This window comes from Choloepus didactylus, chromosome 7 (genome assembly GCF_015220235.1).
Source record: "Choloepus didactylus isolate mChoDid1 chromosome 7, mChoDid1.pri, whole genome shotgun sequence".
NCBI classification, from domain to species: Eukaryota; Metazoa; Chordata; class Mammalia; order Pilosa; family Megalonychidae; genus Choloepus; species Choloepus didactylus.
The window spans coordinates 15,962,420-15,983,979 of NC_051313.1; the positions used below are offsets into that span (position 1 = coordinate 15,962,420).

The following is a 21,560-nucleotide window of genomic DNA, read 5'->3' on the forward strand; positions in this document are numbered from 1 at the left end:
GCATTTGCTTTTCCCTGGGATAAATACACACATACATGCACAATGTTATTTTTTTTTACATCAACTAAGGGCAGAAATTTCAATTAGTATCTTAAAATATCAGCTTTTAAAAATTAATAACTGATGCTCCTTCCATCTTCAAAAATATGTTTTATATTTATTTACAATTCCTAGCCCACCTCAATTAGAAAACTTTTGTAAATATTGCAAAATTACATTCAGAGGCAAAGAATAAAAATATTGTTTGAGAAAGCTCTATCCATTTGCCATTGCTTTCTAAGCAAACACCTGAGAAATGTGCTCTCCTGCACACTTATGTTTTCCAACCATTAATTTGGCTTTGAAAATTACATGTGGAAAAATGGAAGCTGGCATTTGGAAAGGATGAGTTGATCTTATCTTCCATAGTTGAGTTCAGCTTCCAAGTACTATATGAAATTGTTTGGAACAAATTCCCTGTTATCTTCTCTATGTCTAATTAATAAAGCAGAATCAAGGCTGGGTTTCTCCACCACAGCGGGGAGATGAGTAAGATTTCTCTCCTGATACACTATCAGTGCCAAGTCGCAGCAGTTCTTTCCCTGTAGTACTTTTCCTGTTTGTTCCTTTCTTTTCTCTTCCACAGTCACCATTCCAAGCTAGATCCTTATCACCTGTGTCCTGAACAAGTTTCCTAATTGGTCAACCTGCTTCAGAAGTTCAGAATCTCCCACATAACAGACCTACACACACACACACACACACACACACACACCCCTACTTCCATTTAGCACTATTTATCACTGCTGGAAATGGCAACCAGTGTTCTAATGAGTATAAATGTGGGAAGAATATGGCACATCAGGTGTATCCTGGAGAGTCTGGGCTTGAGTTAACCCTACCTGGTCTCACCGTCCCCTCCACCCCACAGCTCCCACTGAGGCTGTCATGGTGGTGAGGACTGGATCACCTTTCCAACTGGCCTCCCAGCTTCTCCTTGAGCGTCCTCCTCCATAAAATAACTACAGTGAGCTGTCCAAAATGCAAATCTTGCTACATTTACCTCTGGGCACCTCATGTCTACCATAACTCTCCTTCTCTCTTCAGGATAAAAGTCACCCAGGTAACGCCCTTCATGCAGAGTAACTTCATTCACCTGGCTTTCCAGCAATCCTGAACTGCCTGCAATTGCTAGACTCTAGTTCTTCTGTCCAGAAACCTGCTTCCTTCTCTCCACCCTTCCTTAACCCCAGAGTTGCTGCTGGTTTAAAAAAGCTGATTGTCTCTGAAGAGCAACTAAGAAAGAAGCACCTATGGCAAGACACAGCCTGGCAGTGCTCAACACTTGGCAAGCCGATGGCTGACTTCTGCCCAAGTAAAGGGGTCTCCTTCCTCCAGGAAACACAGTCCCCATAAGGGCTTGGGTCAATAAGCTCCCACTCATCTTCTTGGCTAGATGCCTCCTAACAGTGCACAAACTGCGCAACTGCATGGGGTCAACCTGTTGCATGGCAGCATTTAATGTAACCCATGACGAGTCTTCAAACCCCAGGTGAGGAATCATCCTAGGGAGCATTTTCTGACTTTCCCTGACAACCACCCCCAAGGGCAGTTTTCACCCTTCCTGTTTCCCTGAGCTTTACACTCCTAGGACAGCAGTTATCATACCCAGTTAGAATTGTTGTTGCCTCCCAACTGGGGCAGGGCACATTAGGTCTGTTATGTCCTGTTCTTAGTAAGCTACCTGGGGCTTATTTGTCAGCTGCTATTCTAACACAGAAAGGTATCACTCAGACTTCTGGGAAGACGGTGGAATAGGAGAGGCAGAGAAAACTACTCCCTCATGGAATAACTGGAGAAAAGGCAGAAAATGACTGGGACCGTGGTTGCAGGGTACAAGTAGCCAAAGAGGGACCTCTACAATCTATAGTGGGGACCTGGATGAAAAAGTGGAGAAATTATGACTGAAAAGATGGGGTGAGTTTATTCAATCATGACCCCCACCATGGCTGGCAGCTACATGCAGGATGGAACAGGAGAGGGATGAGTTCCACCTTCCCATACTCCCACTGCAGCAGCCAGCTGGGAGATAGTCCATCTCAGCCCTGCAGCCAGGGGCTCCTGTGAGGGGACTCAGGAACCAGTGGACTTGTGTTGACCATGCACAGATATCTTGGTGCAGTGTGCAGTGCCTACCCCTCAGCTCTGAGGCAGGCCACTGTGGGGACCTGGCTCTAGGGTTTCCTCCCTGGAGGAGGAGAGGGGATGCAGAGCTAAGCTGAACTGATCTGACAATTAGCAGTTAAGAGAGACAGTCTGCATGTCATTGCTTTTACTCTTCCTCCATGGAAGCCTGTGGTGTGCATGGGCAGAGAGCCAGGAACAAGGGAGGGTGCCACACAGAAGCAACAGGAGCCCCTCCCTCACCACAAAGGCCCATGGATCTATGGTGGGCAGAGTTCTTGTGGGTCAACTAAAAAGGCTCTGAACTCGCTGAGTTCTGGGGAAGATGAAACTCACTCACTCCATAGCTGAGACTGATCCACATGGGGGCCTGGGAATCACCAGACCCATTGTGACCTTAAGCAGATTCTCTGACAAATTGCTCAGTACCCACCCCCCCACACTGGGCTGGCAGTCTCCACTGTGCATGGAGGACTGCTGCACTGATTGGATTACCATCTGGTTTGGATCCCTCCTAGCACACAGCCATGGTAAGGAAAAAGTGGGCTTGAGGGGGAGAGGTGACTCAAGAGCATCATCTGCTGGGAAGACAGGGAAAGTGCATAGTGGCAAATAGTGGTTCAGCCAAATTTCATACAGATATCCAAATAGACCTGCGTCATCCAAAATAACCTTGTTAAGATAAGCAAATGCCACAAAATTCAACAGAAAGTCACAATGCATATGAAGACCCAAGAAGATATGGCCAAGCCAAATGACCAAATTAAAAGCCAGAAGAAACACATAACTTGGAACAACCAATCAAAGAAGTACATACAAATCTCCAAAACAAATTCAGTGGGCTGGCTAAAGACTTAAAGGACATCAAGAAGACGCTAGAAGCATAAAGAAGAATTTGAAAGAGTAAATAGAAAAATTACAGTTCTTATGGAAATGAAAGATATTGTAGATAAAACTGAAAATATACTAGAGATGCACAACAGCAGATTTGAAGAGGCAAAAGAAAGAATGAGTGAACTAGAGGATAGGACAATTGAATGTGAATGCACAAAGGAACAAATGGTGAAAAAGATAGAAATACTTGAAATGGATCTCAGGGAAATGATGGACAACATTAAGTTCACAAATATAAGAATCATTGATATCCCAGAAGGGGAAGAAATGAGTAAAGGGCTAGGAAATATATTTGAGGAGATAGTTGGGGAGAACTTCCCAACCCTTATAAAAGACATAAATAAGAAAATCAAAGAAGACCAATGAACTCCAAATAGAATAAATTCAAATACACCAACTCCAAGACACATATTAATCAAACTGTCAAATGCTGAAGAGAATGAGAAAGTCCTGAAAGCAGCAAGAGAGAAGCAATTCACCACATACAAAAGAAACCACATAATACTAAGTACTGACCACTCAATGGGCACCATGGAGATAAGAAGGCAGTGGTATGACATATTTAAGATTTTGAAGGAAAAATATTGCCAGCCAAGAATTCTTTATCCAGCAAAGCTTCCCTTCAAAAATGAGGGAGATATATACCCAACAACAGGGTTGCAGGACCATATGGCAAATGGACACAAATGGACATTTGCACAGTGGAGTTTATGGTGGCATTATTCAAAATTCACACTGGATGGAGGTGGCCTAAAGGTACACTGACTGATGGATGGAGTGGTGAACAGTGGTGTATACACAGAATGGAACACTGAGCTGCTACAAGAGGAAATGAAGTTGTGAAGTATGCAACTAGGTGAATGGACATGGAGGACAGTATATTGAGTGAAATAAACCAGAAATAAAAAGACAAATATTATAATGCCTCACTAATATGGACTAACTACAATTTGCAAACTCTGAGAATTGAATCTGAGAGCACAGGTTATCAGGGGATGGCTTATTGCAAAGGTTCCTAAATTGTAAGCTCTTACAGCAGTTACATCTATTCCTGAGTTGTAATGGCTATTTCTACATCCTGAGATGCTGGGTTCTTTGGGTATAAAATTGTTTGTCTCTGGAAGTTTGGATATCTGTATGACACCTGAGACTCAGAGTCAGAGTACAGCAGCTATGAATGTCAGCATTGCCCCATAAAGAAAATGTTAAAAAGTCTGAAAAAGAGATCAGATTTCAATTAGCAATATGAATGAAATGGACTTGGTTACCACCAAAGTAAATCAGATTAAACAGTGAAGGATGATAGTGATGATGTTTTAAAAGTTCAACTTCTATGTGAGACCAAAGGAAGAGATGTCTATTAGGTGTAAAGTCTATATTTTTTGTAACACATTATAATTTAACTTGTATGATCAGTTTATTCAAACACCGTAATTACGTGGAACTTTGAAAAGGGAGTGAAAATAGCTTGGTTTTTGCAGGTTAGTGTGAAGCCATGATAAACCCTGGAGTAATGTTTATTCTCTGCAAAATGTATCTGCAAAGCCCCTTTTGAGGGACAGGGGAAAATGTGGAAATATTGAACTTCCCCACCTGGGGAATTGCGGGTATTCTCACAAGCATTGGGGACTACCAATTTAGAAAGCTGAGCACTTGAGATTGGGGCTTGTTCTTATGAAGCCTGTTACTGCAAAGGAAAGGCTAAGCCTACTTAAAATTGTGCCTAAGACTCACCCCCAGAGAACCTCTTTTGTTGCTGAGATGTGGCCTCTCTCTCAAAACCCAATTGGCAGGTAAACTCACTGCCCTCCCCCCTACATGGAACATGACTCCCAGTGGTGTAACTCTCCCTGGCAATGTGGGACATGACTCCTGGGGATGAGCTTGGCCTTAGCATCATGGGATTGAGAAAGCCTTCTTGAACCAAAAGGGGGAAGAGAAATGAAACAAAACAAAGTTTCAGTGGCTGAGAGATTTCAAATGGAGTTGAGAGGTCATTCTGGAGTTTATTCTTATGAATTATATAGATATCCATTTTTAGTTTTTAGTATATGGGAATAGCTAGAAAGAAATACCTGAAACTATTGAAATGCAACCCAGTAGCATTTATTCTTGAAGACAATTGTATAATTATATAGCTTACACTGTGTGACCATGTGATTGTGAAAACCTTGTGGCTCCCACTCTCTTTATCCAGTATATTTTCAGATGAGTAGAAAAATGAGGACAAAAAGTAAATGAATTATAGGGAAGACTGTGGGTAATGAGATTTTTTGGGTGTTCTTTTTTACTTTAATTTTTATTCTTAGCTTTTTGCGGTAATGAAATGTTCAAAAATTGACTGTGGTGATGAATGCACAACTATATTATGGTACTGTGAATAATTGATTGTACCCTGTGGATGATTGTATGGTTTGTGAATAGAACTCAATAAAATTGAATTTAAAAAAAAGGGGGAGGATAGTTTAAAATTTTCACAGACATATAAGCGATGAAAGAATTTAACAAGAGACCTGCCCTGCAATGAATACTAAAGGGAGTTTTGTTGACTGAAAAAAAAAAAAAAAAAAGACAGGAGAGAAAGGTCAGGAGAAAGGCACACAACTGAAGAGTATTAGTAAAGGTAATGTAAAGGATACAAAGAAAAAAGGGAAAAATAGATCTGACAAATAAAAACCAAATGATAAGATGGTTGGTTCAAGTACTGCCTCTACAGTAATAACTTTGAATGTGAATGGATTAAACTCCTCAATTAAAAGATACAGGCTGGCAAAATGGATTAAAAAGTATGCTCCATGGATATGCTATTTACAAGAGTCTCATCCTACCCAAAGATACAAAGAGGTTGAAAGTGAAAGGATGGAAAAATAAATTCCACAAAAACTGTAACCAAAAGAAACCTGGCATAGCTATGCTAAAATCAGACAAAAAGACTTTAAATGCAACGATATCATAAGAGACAAAGAAGGATGCTATATATTAATAAAATGGACAATTTACCAAGAAGAAATAAAAATCATAAATGTTTATGCACTCAATCAAGGAGCTCCAAAGAATATGAGGCAAATCTTGGCAAAATGGAAGGGAGCAATAGATGTTTCTACAATAATTGTGGGATCTTTAATTCATCACTCTACACTATAAGTAGAACAACCAGACACGGAGTCTATAAGGAAATAGAGAACCAAAACAATGTGATATATTCTTCTCTAGTGCTCAAGGAACATTATCTAGGATAGATCACATGCTGGGGCACAAAACAGGTCTCAATAAATTTAAAAAGATTTAACTATTCAAAGCATTTTCTCTGACCATAATGGAATAAGGCTGGAAATCAATAACCATGAAAGAACCAGATCTTTCACAAATATATAGAGATTAAACAACACATTCTTAAACAATCAGTGGGTCAAAGAAAATATTGCAAGAGAAATCAGTAAATATCTGGAGATGAATGAAAGCAAGAATACAACATATCAAACCATTGGGATGCAACAAAGGCAGTGCTGAGAGGGAAATTTATAGCCCCAAACACATTTTTTAAAAAGGAAGAAAGAGGGCGGGGCAAGATGGCAGACTGGTGAGCTGTATGTTTTAGTTACTCCTCCAGGAAAGTAGGTAAAAAGCCAGGAACTGCGTGGACTGCACACCACAGAGCAATCTGTCTTTGGGCATACTTCATACAACACTCATGAAAACGTGGAACTGCTGAGATCAGCGAAATCTGTAAGTTTTTGCGGCCAGGGGACCCGCGCCCCTCCCTGCCAGGCTCAGTCCCGGGGGAGGAGGGGCTGTCAGCTCCAGGAAGGAGAAGGGAGAATTGCAGTGGCTGCTCTCATCGGAAACTCATTCTACTGATTCAAACTCCAACCATAGATAGACTGAGGCCAGACACCAGAGACTCTGAGAGCAGCCAGCCCAGCAGAGAGGAGACGGGCATAGAAGGAAAACAACACGAGAAGCTCCAAAGTAAAAGCAGAGGATTTTTGGAGTTCTGGTGAACACAGAAAGGGGAAGGGCAGAGATCAGGCCTTGAGGCGCATATGCAAATCCCGAAGCAAGGCTGATCTCTCTGCCCAGGGCACCTTTCCTTAATGGCCCTGGTTGCTTTGTCTATTAGCATTTCAATAACCCATTAGATCTCTGAGGAGGGCCGTTTTTTTTTTTTTTTTTTTTTTTTTTTTTTTTTTTTTTTAAATCCTTTTTGCTTTTTCTAAAACAATTACTCTAAGAAGCTCAATACAGAAAGCTTCAAAGAATTGAAATTTGGGCACATCAAGTCAAGAGCAGAACTAAGAGAGCTCTGAGACAAAGGCAATAATCCAGTGGCTGAGAAAATTCACTAAACAACACAACTTCCCAAGAAAAGGGGGGTGTCCGCTCACAGCCACCATCCTGGTGGACAGGAAACACTCCTGCCCATCGCCAGCCCCATAGCCCAGAGCTGCCCCAGACAACCCAGTGTGACGGAAGTGCTTCAAATAACAGGCACACACCACAAAACTGGGCGTGGACATTAGCCTTCCCTGCAACCTCAGCTGAATGTCCCAGAGCTGGGAAGGGGGAGCAGTGTGAATTAACAGAGCCCCATTCAGCCATCATTTGAGCAGACTGGGAGCCTCCCAACACAGCCCAGCAGCCCAGAACTGCCCTGGGGGGACGGCACTCACCTGTGACATAGCACAGTCATCCCTCAACAGAGGACCCGGGGTGCACAGCCTGGAAGAGGGGCCCACTTGCAAGTCTCAGGAGCCATACGCCAATACCAAAGACTTGTGGGTCAGTGGCAGAGACAAACTGTGGCAGGACTGAACTGAAGGATTAGACTATTGCAGTAGCTTTAAAACTCTAGGATCATCAGGGAGATTTGATTGTTAGGGCCACCCCCCCTCCCCGACTGCCCAGAAACACGCCCCACATACAGGGCAGGCAACACCAACTACACACGCAAGCTTGGGACACCAATTGGGCCCCACAAGACTCACTCCCCCACTCACCAAAAAGGCTAAGCGGGGGAGATCTGGCTTGTGGAGAACAGGTGGCTCGTGGACGCCACCTGCTGGTTAGTTAGAGAAAGTGTACTCCACGAAGCTGTAGATCTGATAAATTAGAGATAAGGACTTCAACTGGTCTACATACCCTAAAAGAACCCTATCAAGGACAGCAAATGCCACGAGGCCAAAAACAACAGAAAATTATAAAGCATATGAAAAAACCAGACGATATGGATAACCCAAGCCCAAGCACCCAAATCAAAAGACCAGAAGAGACACACCTAGAGCAGCTACTCAAAGAACTAAAGATGAACAATGAGACCCTAGTACGGGATATGAAGGAAATCAAGAAGACCCTAGAAGAGCATAAAGAAGACATTGCAAGACTAAATAAAAAAATGGATGATCTTATGGAAATTAAAGAAACTGTTGACCAAATTAAAAAGATTCTGGACACTCATAGTACAAGACTAGAGGAAGTTGAACAACGAATCAGTGACCTGGAAGATGACAGAATGGAAAATGAAAGCATAAAAGAAAGAATGGGGAAAAAAATTGAAAAACTCGAAATGGACCTCAGGGATATGATAGATAATATGAAACGTCCGAATATAAGACTCATTGGTGTCCCAGAAGGGGAAGAAAAGGATAAAGGTCTAGGAAGAGTATTCAAAGAAATTGTTGGGGAAAACTTCCCAAATCTTCTAAACAACATAAATACACAAATCATAAATGCTCAGCGAACTCCAAATAGAATAAATCCAAAAAAACCCACTCCGAGACATATACTGATCACACTGTCAAACATAGAAGAGAAGGAGCAAGTTCTGAAAGCAGCAAGAGAAAAGCAATTCACCACATACAAAGGAAACAGCATAAGACTAAGTAGTGACTACTCAGCAGCCACCATGGAGGCGAGAAGGCAATGGCACGATATATTTAAAATTCTGAGAGAGAGGAATTTCCAGCCAAGAATACTTTATCCAGCAAAGCTCTCCTTCAAATTTGAGGGAGAGCTTAAATTTTTCACAGACAAAGAAATGCTGAGAGAATTTGCTAACAAGAGACCTGCCCTACTGGAGATACTAAAGGGAGCCCTACAGACAGAGAAACAAAGACAGGACAGAGAGACTTGGAGAAAGGTTCAGTACTAAAGAGATTCGGTATGGGTACAATAAAGGATATTAATAGAGAGAGGGAAAAATATGGCAAACATAATCCAAAGGATAAGATGGCCGATTCAAGAAATGCCTTCACGGTTTTAACGTTGAATGTAAATGGATTAAACTCCCCAATTAAAAGATATAGATTCGCAGAATGGATCAAAAAAAATGAACCATCAATATGTTGCATACAAGAGACTCATCTTAGACACACGGACACAAAGAAATTGAAAGTGAAAGGATGGAAAAAAATATTTCATGCAAGCTACAGCCAAAAGAAAGCAGGTGTAGCAATATTAATCTCAGATAAAATAGACTTCAAATGCAGGGATGTTTTGAGAGACAAAGAAGGCCACTACATACTAATAAAAGGGGCAATTCAGCAAGAAGAAATAACAATCGTAAATGTCTATGCGCCCAATCAAGGTGCCACAAAATACATGAGAGAAACATTGGCAAAACTAAAGGAAGCAATTGATGTTTCCACAATAATTGTGGGAGACTTCAACACATCACTCTCTCCTATAGATAGATCAACCAGACAGAAGACCAATAAGGAAATTGAAAACCTAAACAATCTGATAAATGAATTAGATTTAACAGACATCTACAGAACATTACATCCCAAATCACCAGGATACACATACTTTTCTAGTGCTCACGGAACTTTCTCCAGAATAGATCATATGCTGGGACATAAAACAAGCCTCAATAAATTTAAAAAGATTGAAATTATTCAAAGCACATTCTCTGACCACAATGGAATACAATTAGAAGTCAATAACCATCAGAGACTTAGAAAATTCACAAATACCTGGAGGTTAAACAACACACTCCTAAACAATCAGTGGGTTAAAGAAGAAATAGCAAGAGAAATTGCTAAATATATAGAGACGAATGAAAATGAGAACACAACATACCAAAACCTATGGGATGCAGCAAAAGCAGTGCTAAGGGGGAAATTTATAGCACTAAACGCATATATTAAAAAGGAAGAAAGAGCCAAAATCAAAGAACTAATGGATCAACTGAAGAAGCTAGAAAATGAACAGCAAACCAATCCTAAACCAAGTAGAAGAAAAGAAATAACAAGGATTAAAGCAGAAATAAATGACATAGAGAACAAAAAAACAATAGAGAGGATAAATATCACCAAAAGTTGGTTCTTTGAGAAGATCAACAAGATTGACAAGCCCCTAGCTAGACTGACAAAATCAAAAAGAGAGAAGACCCATATAAACAAAATAATGAATGAAAAAAGGTGACATAACTGCAGATCCTGAAGAAATTAAAAAAATTATAAGAGGATATTATGAACAACTGTATGGCAACAAACTGGATAATGTAGAAGAAATGGACAATTTCCTGGCAACATATGAACAACCTAGACTGACCAGAGAAGAAATAGAAGACCTCAACCAACCCATCACAAGCAAAGAGATCCAATCAGTCATCAAAAATCTTCCCACAAATAAATGCCCAGGGCCAGATGGCTTCACAGGGGAATTCTACCAAACTTTCCAGAAAGAACTGACACCAATCTTACTCAAACTCTTTCAAAACATTGAAAAAAATGGAACACTACCTAACTCATTTTATGAAGCTAACATCAATCTAATACCAAAACCAGGCAAAGATGCTACAAAAAAGGAAAACTACCGGCCAATCTCCCTAATGAATATAGATGCAAAAATCCTCAACAAAATACTTGCAAATCGAATCCAAAGACACATTAAAAAAATCATACACCATGACCAAGTGGGGTTCATTCCAGGCATGCAAGGATGGTTCAACATAAGAAAAACAATCAATGTATTACAACACATTAAAAACTCGAAAGGGAAAAATCAATTGATCATCTCAATAGATGCTGAAAAAGCATTTGACAAATCCAACATCCCTTTTTGATAAAAACACTTCAAAAGGTAGGAATTGAAGGAAACTTCCTCAACATGATAAAGAGCATATATGAAAAAACCCACAGCCAGCATAGTACTCAATGGTGAGAGACTGAAAGCCTTCCCTCTAAGATCAGGAACAAGACAAGGATGCCCGCTGTCACCACTGTTATTCAACATTGTGCTGGAAGTGCTAGCCAGGGCAATCCGGCAAGACAAAGAAATAAAAGGCATCCAAATTGGAAAAGAAGAAGTAAAACTGTCATTGTTTGCAGATGATATGATCTTATATCTAGAAAACCCTGAGAAATCAACGATACACCTACTAGAGCTAATAAACAAATTTAGCAAAGTAGCGGGATACAAGATTAATGCACATAAGTCAGTAATGTTTCTATATGCTAGAAATGAACAAACTGAAGAGACACTCAAGAAAAAGATACCATTTTCAATAGCAACTAAAAAAATCAAGTACCTAGGAATAAACTTAACCAAAGATGTAAAAGACCTATACAAAGAAAACTACATAACTCTACTAAAGAAATAGAAGGGGACCTTAAAAGATGGAAAAATATTCCATGTTCATGGATAGGAAGGCTAAATGTCATTAAGATGTCAATTCTACCCAAACTCATCTACAGATTCAATGCAATCCCAATCAAAATTCCAACAACCTACTTTGCAGACTTGGAAAAGCTAGTTATCAAATTTATTTGGAAAGGGAAGATGCCTCGAATTGCTAAAGACACTCTAAGAAAGAAAAACGAAGTGGGAGGACTTACACTCCCTGACTTTGAAGCTTATTATAAAGCCACAGTTGCCAAAACAGCATGGTACTGGCACAAAGATAGACATATAGATCAATGGAATCGAATTGAGAATTCACAGATAGACCCTCAGATCTATGGCCGACTGATCTTTGATAAGGCCCCCAAAGTCACCGAACTGAGCCATAATGGTCTTTTCAACAAATGGGGCTGGGAGAGTTGGATATCCATATCCAAAAGAATGAAAGAGGACCCCTACCTCACCCACTACACAAAAATTAACTCAAAATGGACCAAAGATCTCAATATAAAAGAAAGTACCATAAAACTCCTAGAAGATAATGTAGGAAAACATCTTCAAGACCTTGTATTAGGAGGCCACTTCCTAGACTTTACACCCAAAGCACAAGCAACAAAAGAGAAAATAGATAAATGGGAACTCCTCAAGCTTAGAAGTTTCTGCACCTCAAAGGAATTTCTCAAAAAGGTAAAGAGGCAGCCAACTCAATGGGAAAAAATTTTTGGAAACCATGTATCTGACAAAAGACTTATATCTTGCATATACAAAGAAATCCTACAACTCAACGACAATAGTACAGACAGCCCAATTATAAAATGGGCAAAAGATATGAAAAGACAGTTCTCTGAAGAGGAAATACAAATGACCAAGAAACACATGAAAAAATGTTCAGCTTCACTAGCTATTAGAGAGATGCAAATTAAGACCACAATGAGATACCATCTAACACCGGTTAGAATGGCTGCCATTAAACAAACAGGAAACTACAAATGCTGGAGGGGATGTGGAGAAATTGGAACTCTTATTCATTGTTGGTGGGACTGTATAATGGTTCAGCCACTCTGGAAGTCAGTCTGGCAGTTCCTTAGAAAACTAGATATAGAGCTACCATTCGATCCAGCGATTGCACTCCTCGGTATATACCCGGAAGATCGGAAAGCAGTGACACGAACAGATATCTGCACGCCAATGTTCATAGCAGCATTATTCACAATTGCCAAGAGATGGAAACAACCCAAATGTCCTTCAACAGATGAGTGGATAAATAAAATGTGGTATATACACACGATGGAATACTACGCGGCAGTAAGAAGGAACGATCTGGTGAAACATATGACAACATGGATGAACCTTGAGACATAATGCTGAGCGAAATAAGCCAGGCACAAAAAGAGAAATATTATATGCTACCACTAATGTGAACTTTGAAAAATGTAAAACAAATGGTTTATAATGTAGAATGTAGGGGAACTAGCAGTAGAGAGCAATTAAGGAAGGGGGAACAATAATCCAAGAAGAACAGATAAGCTATTTAACGTTCTGGGGATGCCCAGAAATGACTATGGTCTGTTAATTTCTGATGGTTGTAGTAAGAACAAGATCACTGAAATGTTGCTATATTATGTAACTTTCTTGGGGTAAAGTAGGAACATGTTGGAAGTTAAGCAGTTATCTTAGGTTAGTTGTCTTTTTCTTACTCCCTTGCTATGGTCTCTTTGAAATGCTCTTTTATTGTATGTTTGTTTTCTTTTTAACTTTTTTTTTCATACAGGTGATTTGAAAAAAGAAGGGAAAGTTAAAAAAAAAAAAAAAAAAAAAAAAAAAGATGTAGTGCCCCCTTGAGGAGCCTGTGGAGAATGCAGGGGTATTCGCCTACCCCACCTCCATGGTTGCTAACATGACCACAGACATAGGGGACTGGTGGTTTGATGGGTTGAGCCCTCTACCATAAGTTTTACCCTTGGGAAGACGGTTGCTGCAAAGGAGAGGCTAGGCCTCCCTGTATTTGTGCCTAAGAGTCTCCTCCTGAATGCCTCTTTGTTGCTCAGATGTGGCCCTCTCTCTCTGGCTAAGCCAACTTGAAAGGTGAAATCACTGCCCTCCCCCCTACGTGGGATCAGACACCCAGGGAAGTGAATCTCCCTGGCAACGTGGAATATGACTCCCAGGGAGGAATGTAGACCTGGCACCGTGGGACGGAGAACATCTTCTTGACCAAAAGGGGGATGTGAAAGGAAATGAAATAAGCTTCAGTGGCAGAGAGATTCCAAAAGGAGCCGAGAGGTCACTCTGGTGGGCACTCTTATGCACACTTTAGACAACCCTTTTTAGGTTCTAAAGAATTGGGGTAGCTGGTGGTGGATACCTGAAACTATCAAACTACAACCCAGAACCCATGAATCTCGAAGACAGTTGTATAAAAATGTAGCTTATGAGGGGTGACAATGGGATTGGGAAAGCCATAAGGACCAAACACCACTTTGTCTAGTTTATGGATGGATGTGTAGAAAAGTAGGGGAAGGAAACAAACAGACAAAGGTACCCAGTGTTCTTTTTTACTTCAATTGCTCTTTTTCACTCTAATTATTATTCTTGTTATTTTTGTGTGTGTGCTAATGAAGGTGTCAGGGATTGATTTAGGTGATGAATGTACAACTATGTAATGGTACTGTAAACAATCGAAAGTACAATTTGTTTTGTATGACTGCGTGGTATGTGAATATATCTCAATAAAATGATTAAAAAAAAAAAAAAAAAAATGTAGCTTATGAGGGGTGACAGTGGGATTGGGAATGCCATAAGGACCAAACTCCACTTTGTCTAGTTTATGGATGGATGTGTAGAAAAGTAGGGGAAGCAAACAAACAGACAAATGTACCTAGTGTTCTTTTTTACTTCAATTGCTCTTTTTCACTCTAATTATTATTCTTGTTATTTTTGTGTGTGTGCTAATGAAGGTGTCAGGGATTGATTTAGGTGATGAATGTACAACTATGTAATGGTACTGTAAACAATCGAAAGTACAATTTGTTTTGTATGACTGCGTGGTATGTGAATATATCTCAATAAAATGATGATAAAAAAAAAAAAAAAAAAAAAAAAAAAAAGGAAGAAAGAGCTAAAACCAAAGACATAACTGAACAACTGAAGAAGCTAGCCAATGAATAGCAAACTAACCCTAAAGCAAGTAAAAGAAAAGAAATAAAAATGAAAGCAGAAATAAATGATCTGGAGAACAAAAACAACAAAGAATAAATAACACCAAAAGTTGATTCTTTGAGAAGAATCAACAAAATTTGACAAACCCTTAGTTAGACAGACAAAATAAAAAAGAGAGAGGACCCAAATAAACAAAATCAGAAATGAGAGGGGTGTCATCACTATGGATCCTGAGGAAATTTTAAAAATTTATAAAAAGATAATATGAACAGCTATATGCCAACAAAGTAGACAATTTAGAGGAAATGGGCAATTTCCTGGAAACACACAAACAACCTAGGCTGACTTGAGAAGAAGTAGAAGACCTGAACAAACTAATCACAATAAAGAGATCTAACCAGTCAGCAAAAATCTTCCTACAAAGAAAAGTCCAGGACAAAGGCTTCACAGGGGAATTCTGCCAAACATTCCAAAGAGAACTACAACCATTCTTGCTCAAATTCTTTCAAAAAATTGAAGAAAAAGGAATCTTACCTACTCATTTTATGAAGCTAACATAACTCTAATACCAAAATCAGATAAAGATACAAGAAAGGAAAACTACAGGCAAATCTCCCTCATGAGTATAGACGCAAAAATTTTCAACAAAATACTTGCAAATTGAATCCAAAGGCACATTAAAAGGCTTATACACCACACCCAAAAGGGATTCATTCCAGGCATGCAAAGGTGGTACAACATAAGAAAATCAATCAATGTGATACAACACATTAACGAATTGAAAGGGAAAAGTCAAATAATCATCTTGATAGATGCTAAAAAAGCATTCCACAAAATTCAGCATCTTATTTTGATAAAAACACTTCAAAAGGTAGGAATCAAAGGAAATTTCCTCAATATGTTAAAGGGCATATGTGAAAATCCCACAGCCAGCATAGTACTCAATGGTGAGAGACTGAAAGCCTTCCCCCAAGATCAGGAATGAGACAACAATGCCTGCCGTCACCACTATTATTCAACATTGTGCTAGAAGTCCAAGCCTGAGCAATTAGGCAAGACAAAGAAATAAAAGGCATCAAAATTGGAAAGGAAGAAGTAAAATTTTCATTATTTGCAAATGATATGATCCTATATTTGAAAAATAATGAGAAATTGACAACAAAGCTACTTGAGCTAATAATCAAATTCAGCAAAATAGCAGGATACAAGATTAATGGGCAAAAATCAGTAATGTTTCTATACGCTACTAATGACCAAACTGAAGAGGCAATCAAGAAAAAAATTCCATTCACAATAGTGACTAAAAGAATCAAAATTCTAGGAATAAACTTAACCAAAGATGTAAAAGACCTATACAAAGAAAACTACATGTCTCTACTAAAAGAAATAGAAGGGGACCTTAAAAGATGGAAAAATATTCCATGTTCATGGATAGGAAGGCTAAATGCATTAAGACGTCAATTCTACCCAAACTGATCTACAAATTCAATGCAATTCCAATCAAAATTCCAGCAACCTACTTTTCAGACTTGGAAAAGCTAGTTATCAGATTCATTTGGAAGGGAAAAAGGCTTAAAATTGTCAAAAAAAAAAAAAAAAACAACACAAAAAACCATGAAGTGGGAGGACTTAAACTTATGACTTTAAATCCACAGTTTTCAAAACAGCATGGTACTGGCACAAAAATAGACATATTGATCTATGGAATCAAACTGAGAATTTGGAAATAGACCCTCAGAATTATGGTCAATTGATTTTTTTTTTAATCATCATTTTATTGAGATATATTCACATACCACGCAGTCATACAAAACAAATTGTACTTTTGATTGTTTACAGTACCATTACATAGTTGTACATTCATCACCTAAATCAATCCCTGACACCTTCATTAGCACACACACAAAAATAACAAGAATAATAATTAGAGTGAAAAAGAGCAATTGAAGTAAAAAAGAACACTGGGTACCTTTGTCTGTTTGTTTCCTTCCCCTACTTTTCTACACATCCATCCATAAACTAGACAAAGTGGAGTTTGGTCCTTATGGCTTTCCCAATCCCATTGTCACCCCTCATAAGCTACATTTTTATACAACTGTCTTCGAGATTCATGGGTTCTGGATTGTAGTTTCATAGTTTCAGGTATCCACCACCAGCTACCCCAATTCTTTAGAACCTAAAAAGGGTTGTCTAAAGTGTGCGTAAGAGTGCCCACCAGAGTGACCTCTCGGCTCCTTTTGGAATCTCTCTGCCACTGAAACTTATTTCATTTCCTTTCACATCCCCCTTTTGGTCAAGAAGATGTTCTCCGTCCCATGATGCCAAGTCTACATTCCTCCCCGGGAGTCATATTCCACGTTGCCAGGGAGATTCACTCCCCTGGGTGTCTGATCTCACGTAGAGGGGAGGGCAGTGATTTCACCTTTCAAGTTGGCTTAGCCAGAGAGAGAGGGCCACATCTGAGCAACAAAGAGGCATTCGGGAGGAGGCTCTTAGGCACAACCATAGGGAGGCCTAGCCTCTCCTTTGCAGCAACCGTCTTCCCAAGGGTAAAACCTATGGTAGAGGGCTCAACCCATCAAACCACCGGTCCCCTATGTCTGTGGTCATGTTAGCAACCATGGAGGTGGGGTAGGCCAATACCCCTGCATTCTCCACAGGCTCCTCAAGGGGGCACTACATCTTTTTTTTTCCTTGTTTTTCTTTTTTTTTTTTAACTTTCCCTTCTTTTTTAAATCAACTGTATGGAAAAAAAAGTTAAAAAGAAAACAAACATACAGTAAAAGAACATTTCAAAGAGACCATAACAAGGGAGTAAGAAAAAGACAACTAACCTAAGATAACTGCTTAATTTCCAACATGTTCCTACTTTACCCCAAGAAAGTTACATAATATAGCAACATTTCTGTGAACTTGTTCCTACTATATCCATCAGAAATTAACAGACCATAGTCATTGCTGGGCATCCCCAGAACATTAAATAGCTTATCTTTTCTTCTTGGATTATTGTTCCCCCTTCCTTAATTGCTCTCTACTGCTAGTTCCCCTACATTCTACATTATAAACCATTTGTTTTACATTTTTCAAAGTTCACATTAGTGGTAGCATATAATATTTCTCTTTTTGTGCCTCGCTTATTTCGCTCAGCATTATGTCTTCAAGGTTCATCCATGTTGTCATATGTTTCACCAGATCGTTCCTTCTTACTGCCGCGTAGTATTCCATCGTGTGTATATACCACATTTTATTTATCCACTCATCTGTTGAAGGACATTTGGGTTGTTTCCATCTCTTGGCAATTGTGAATAATGCTGCTATGAACATTGGCGTGCAGATATCTGTTCGTGTCACTGCTTTCCGATCTTCCGGGTATATACCGAGAAGTGCAATCGCTGGATCGAATGGTAGCTCTATATCTAGTTTTCTAAGGAACTGCCAGACTGACTTCCAGAGTGGCTGAACCATTATACAGTCCCACCAACAATGAATAAGAGTTCCAATTTCTCCACATCCCCTCCAGCATTTGTAGTTTCCTGTTTGTTTAATGGCAGCCATTCTAACCGGTGTTAGATGGTATCTCATTGTGGTCTTAACTTGCATCTCTCTAATAGCTAGTGAAGCTGAACATTTTTTCATGTGTTTCTTGGCCATTTGTATTTCCTCTTCAGAGAACTGTCTTTTCATATCTTTTGCCCATTTTATAATTGGGCTGTCTGTACTATTGTCATTGAGTTGTAGGATTTCTTTGTATATGCAAGATATCAGTCTTTTGTCAGATACATGGTTTCCAAAAATTTTTTCCCATTGAGTTGGCTGCCTCTTTACCTTTTTGAGAAATTCCTTTGAGGTGCAGAAACTTCTAAGCTTGAGGAGTTCCCATTTATCTATTTTCTCTTTTGTTGCTTGTGCTTTTGGTGTAAAGTCTAGGAAGTGGCCGCCTAATACAAGGTCTTGAAGATGTTTTCCTACATTATCTTCTAGGAGTTTTATGGTACTTTCTTTTATATTGAGATCTTTGGTCCATTTTGAGTTAATTTTTGTGTAGGGGGTGAGGTAGGGGTCCTCTTTCATTCTTTTGGATATAGATATCCAACTCTCCCAGCCCCATTTGTTGAAAAGACCATTATGGCTCAGTTCAGTGACTTTGGGGGCCTTATCAAAGATCAGTCGGCCATAGATCTGAGGGTCTATCTCTGAATTATCAATTCGATTCCATTGATCTATATGTCTATCTTTGTGCCAGTACCATGCTGTTTTGGCAACTGTGGCTTTATAATAAGCTTCAAAGTCAGGGAGTGTAAGTCCTCCCACTTCGTTTTTCTTTTTTAGAGTGTCTCTAGCAATTCGAGGCATCTTCCCTTTCCAAATAAATTTGATAACTAGCTTTTCCAAGTCTGCAAAGTAGGTTGTTGGAATTTTGATTGGGATTGCATTGAATCTGTAGATGAGTTTGGGTAGAATTGACATCTTAATGACATTTAGTCTTCCTATCCATGAACATGGAATATTTTTCCATCTTTTAAGGTCTCCTTCTATTTCTTTTAGTAGAGTTATGTAGTTTTCTTTGTATAGGTCTTTTACATCTTTGGTTAAGTTTATTCCTAGGTACTTGATTTTTTTAGTTGCTATTGAAAATGGTATCTTTTTCTTGAGTGTCTCTTCAGTTTGTTCATTTCTAGCATATAGAAACATTACTGACTTATGTGCATTAATCTTGTATCCCGCTACTTTGCTAAATTTGTTTATTAGCTCTAGTAGGTGTATCGTTGATTTCTCAGGGTTTTCTAGATATAAGATCATATCATCTGCAAACAATGACAGTTTTACTTCTTCTTTTCCAATTTGGATGCCTTTTATTTCTTTGTCTTGCCGGATTGCCCTGGCTAGCACTTCCAGCACAATGTTGAATAACAGTGGTGACAGCGGGCATCCTTGTCTTGTTCCTGATCTTAGAGGGAAGGCTTTCAGTCTCTCACCATTGAGTACTATGCTGGCTGTGGGTTTTTCATATATGCTCTTTATCATGTTGAGGAAGTTTCCTTCAATTCCTACCTTTTGAAGTGTTTTTATCAAAAAGGGATGTTGGATTTTGTCAAATGCTTTTTCAGCATCTATTGAGATGATCAATTGATTTTTCCCTTTCGAGTTTTTAATGTGTTGTAATACATTGATTGTTTTTCTTATGTTGAACCATCCTTGTATGCCTGGAATGAACCCCACTTGGTCATGGTGTATGATTTTTTTAATGTGTCTTTGGATTCGATTTGCAAGTATTTTGTTGAGGATTTTTGCATCTATATTCATTAGGGAGATTGGCCGGTAGTTTTCCTTTTTTGTAGCATCTTTGCCTGGTTTTGGTATTAGATTGATGTTAGCTTCATAAAATGAGTTAGGTAGTGTTCCATTTTTTTCAATGTTTTGAAAGAGTTTGAGTAAGATTGGTGTCAGTTCTTTCTGGAAAGTTTGGTAGAATTCCCCTGTGAAGCCATCTGGCCCTGGGCATTTATTTGTGGGAAGATTTTTGATGACTGATTGGATCTCTTTGCTTGTGATGGGTTGGTTGAGGTCTTCTATTTCTTCTCTGGTCAGTCTAGGTTGTTCATATGTTTCCAGGAAATTGTCCATTTCTTCTACATTATCCAGTTTGTTGCCATACAGTTGTTCATAATATCCTCTTATAATTTTTTTAATTTCTTCAGGATCTGCAGTTATGTCACCTTTTTCATTCATTATTTTGTTTATATGAGTCTTCTCTCTTTTTGATTTTGTCAGTCTAGCTAGGGGCTTGTCAATCTTGTTGATCTTCTCAAAGAACCAACTTTTGGTGATATTTATCCTCTCTATTGTTTTTTTGTTCTCTATGTCATTTATTTCTGCTTTAATCCTTGTTATTTCTTTTCTTCTACTTGGTTTAGGATTGGTTTGCTGTTCATTTTCTAGCTTCTTCAGTTGATCCATTAGTTCTTTGCTTTTGGCTCTTTCTTCCTTTTTAATATATGCGTTTAGTGCCATAAATTTCCCCCTTAGCACTGCTTTTGCTGCATCCCATAGGTTTTGGTATGTTGTGTTCTCATTTTCATTCGTCTCTATATATTTAGCAATTTCTCTTGCTATTTCTTCTTTAACCCACTGATTGTTTAGGAGTGTGTTGTTTAACCTCCAGGTATTTGTGAATTTTCTAAGTCTCTGATGGTTATTGACTTCTAATTGTATTCCATTGTGGTCAGAGAATGTGCTTTGAATAATTTCAATCTTTTTAAATTTATTGAGGCTTGTTTTATGTCCCAGCATATGATCTATTCTGGAGAAAGTTCCGTGAGCACTAGAAAAGTATGTGTATCCTGGTGATTTGGGATGTAATGTCCTGTAGATGTCTGTTAAATCTAATTCATTTATCAGATTGTTTAGGTTTTCAATTTCCCTATTGGTCTTCTGTCTGGTTGATCTATCTATAGGAGAGAGTGATGTGTTGAAGTCTCCCACAATTATTGTGGAAACGTCAATTGCTTCCTTTAGTTTTGCCAGTGTTTCTCTCATGTATTTTGTGGCACCTTGATTGGGTGCATAGACATATACGATTGTTATTTCTTCTTGCTGAATTGACCCTTTTATTAGTATGTAGTGGCCTTCTTTGTCTCTCAAAACATCCCTGCATTTGAAGTCTATTTTATCTGAGATTAATATTGCTACACCTGCTTTCTTTTGGCTGTAGCTTGCATGAA

At 39.0% G+C, this 21,560-nt stretch overlaps 1 pseudogene; it reads right to left on the minus strand.

Annotated features, from left to right (window-relative positions):
- LOC119540478 overlaps positions 1–21,560 on the minus strand; it is a 256,014-nt pseudogene that overhangs the window by 187,168 nt on the left and 47,286 nt on the right.